At 36.6% G+C, this 1,802-nt stretch overlaps 1 pseudogene; it reads right to left on the bottom strand.

Moving 5' to 3' along the window:
* Nucleotides 1-1,399: 1,399 nt before the first annotated feature.
* On the bottom strand, nt 1,400-1,497 carry LOC145565889 (small nucleolar RNA R71; annotated as a pseudogene).
* Between the last annotated feature and the right edge of the window lie 305 nt (nt 1,498-1,802).

Raw genomic sequence — 1,802 nt, 5'->3', positions numbered from 1 at the left:
TGTAAGAATTCCTTAGTATTTAATGCAATTTTAGTGTTTGATCTTTGATATATTGTTGAATTTCTAGTTTGTTGTTTGATTTGATTGTTGATATTTGACTACAATGTTGATGATGAAATTGATGATTTGTTTAGTTATTCTTTTCAATTCTACAATGTGTAGTGAGTAGATCCTTTGCTAAGGATTTGGTGAAGCATGTATGACTGATAGACTATTGCTAATTTGAGGATTTATATTGATTTTATATTGTAATTAAATTGGTTGATGGAATTTGTGCCTATGTTTGTTTTGTTGAGTAGTAGCTAATTTTGATTATAAAGCTAGATTGCATTCTAGTTTCATTGATAAGACACATTGATTTTTAAGCTACTTTTATTGATTGAATTTGTCTCGTGATTTTCCTTTGATAGTCATTCGTAGAGACCACTGGTTTGACACTTAGGAAATAGTTTTTCAAGTGATTTTGATTGCAAATACAATTTCCCCTAGCATTATACAATTGATCAACTTCCCGTCAAATTAGTATGTTTATCGTGAATGCATGTGGATCCTGATTCCCTAGTATCTTGAAATTGATTTCTACTCTTAGAATTTGTTGTTTTGATTTACTATTGCTTTACCAAACTGGCCATTCAATTTTCAGAATAGCTTGACTTAAGACCGTAGCATTTGCCTCCATTCCTTTGGGTTCGATTTGGACTTACCCCCATACTAGGAGTAGGTTTGGCTATAAATTTTATTTGATCGGGGGAGTTTTAGAATCCAATGACCTAGAATTACCTCCCGTCAAAATGGCGCCGTTGCCAGGAAATGGCATGGTTATTTGTTATAGTTGATTGATTATATTTGTAGTTGTGTTATTATTTGTTATAGGGCACGAGATCGAATTTTAGTGCCATTTGATCCGGAAATTGAGAGGACCATAACAAAGATAAGGGTTGCTAATCGTTCCTTAAGCTTGGTAGGGCAAGAGAGGAAGACCATCAAGAAGAAGAAGAACAAGAAAGCATGGGTGCTAATCCAAGAGTAGCATTGAAGGAGTTGGGAACTTCGGGAGCCTATAGGTTTGAAAGCGGAATTTCTCCTCACATGATACCAGCAAATGACTTTAAGATTAGATCAGTGATGATTACATTGATAGAAAGAAGTCAATTTAGTGGAGCCAAGCATGAGAGTCCCTCAACCATCTCAAGGAGGTTGAGAAGTATTGCAATAACATTAAGGTGAATGGGGTTACTCAAGATTTCATTCGACTTAAACTTTTCCCTTTTTCTCTCATTGGATGTCCTTTGAAGTGTTTAGACAAAGAGGTTAACCAAACTCTTTAAGGACATGGGATGAAGTGACAAAAGAGTTTCTATGTCGTTTCTATCCACAAAAGAAGACGGCCAAAGCAAGGACACTCATTCAAAGCTTCAAACAAAAGGGGAATGAGAGCTTATATGAGGCATGGGAGAGGTATATGGAGTATCAACGAGAGTGCTCACATCATGAGATTCCCACGTATCAAATCATCCAAATTTTCTATGGAGGTCTAAGCCCTCAAGGAAAATCTTCTTTAGATACCGGTGCCGGAGGCCTTATCATGAACAAGACGGAAGAGGAGGTGCTGGACATAAATAAAGACATGGTGAGAAACTACATGGATTGGCAAGAAGGTTATGGAGAGTCGACAAGAAAAAGTGGTTCTACAGTGTATTCAATCGACCATCTCAATGCCATCAACAATTTGTCCTCACAAATTTCAAACTTGGGAAAGGAGATGACCTAGATGAAAGCAAAGCTTGAGAGTGTTTTGTCAC

Source organism: Chenopodium album, chromosome 10 (genome assembly GCF_948465745.1).
Source record: "Chenopodium album chromosome 10, dcCheAlbu1.1, whole genome shotgun sequence".
NCBI lineage: Eukaryota > Viridiplantae > Streptophyta > Magnoliopsida > Caryophyllales > Amaranthaceae > Chenopodium > Chenopodium album.
The sequence above is the reverse complement of the archived record's forward strand: the minus strand, read 5'-3'. Positions and strand labels throughout refer to the sequence as shown.